This window comes from Morone saxatilis, unplaced genomic scaffold (genome assembly GCF_004916995.1).
Source record: "Morone saxatilis isolate NCDOM2014 unplaced genomic scaffold, NCSU_SB_2.0 Contig15, whole genome shotgun sequence".
NCBI lineage: Eukaryota > Metazoa > Chordata > Actinopteri > Moronidae > Morone > Morone saxatilis.
The window spans coordinates 11,729,005-11,730,128 of record NW_023339707.1 but is presented as its reverse complement, the minus strand read 5'-3'; positions in this window follow the sequence as shown (position 1 = coordinate 11,730,128).

Genomic DNA, 1,124 nt, shown 5'->3' with positions numbered 1-1,124 from the left:
AAAATAAAACATTGAAAGAATGATGTTCAACTAACGGACAAACTGGGAACCTGGAGCTTTTGTGGCTCATGGCAATGCATCCTTGTAGTTCTTATTCAAATATCATGAATTTAAACATAAAACACACAAAATAATCGATTACGTGAGACGAACACACTGAATTAAAATAATCTTTACTGTGTGTTAGTAAGTATGTTGACATGTACAAGAATTTCACCCAAGTTCTCAGTAGCTCTCAATATACAGGACAACATGGAGATATACAAAGATATCAGGCTAAATAAATGTAAGCAAACACAAACAGCTGGTATATGGAGGCAAGAACTGTCCATATATGTACAGGTCAGATTATTACTGTTTATATACAGGGTTGTGGTAAGACTGGGTGATGGCAGAGCAAACATAGGAATAAATGGTTTATGGATAATAAACTTGCATATACAGAAGTGGGTTAGTGTGCATATTTTGAGATTATATGTAGAGCATGTGAACTATAATGTGAAAATGATGTGATAAGGCTGTCTTCAGTTCAGATATATATTATATGAGGAAAGTACTGTACATGTACTGTGTTAAATTAGTTCCACTTTGACTACAACATCAAATGCTGTGTAGCCTAAATATGAATACATTAGTAATAATAATGCAATACTAATTAAAATATATTTATTTCTTTATTTATTAATATATTCATGAATGTATACTCCGACAGAGGCCATTGTGCATAATGAGTACTTTAGATGCTGTTAATCAAACAACAGGGCTTTTATTTGGGTTTACATTATACTGCTGCTTTTTACAAAAGGATCTGAATACATTACATTATACTTTTAATACCTTAAACTATTAACCTGCATGTGCTGTACAGTCTACACTCAAACACAGTAGCCCTGAGCTGTATTTGAAACTCTCTCTCCCTCTTTCCTCTCTCTCCCTCTCTTTCAGTCCTCTCTCTCCCTCTCTCTCCCTCTCTTTCAGTCCTCTCTCTCTCTCTCTCTCTCTCCCTCTCTTTCAGTCCTCTCTCTCCCTCTCCTTTAGTCCTCTCTCTCTGTCCTCCCTCTCTCTCTCTCGCTCTCTCTCCTCTCTCTCCCTCTCCTTCAGTCCTCTCTCTCCCTCTCTTTCAG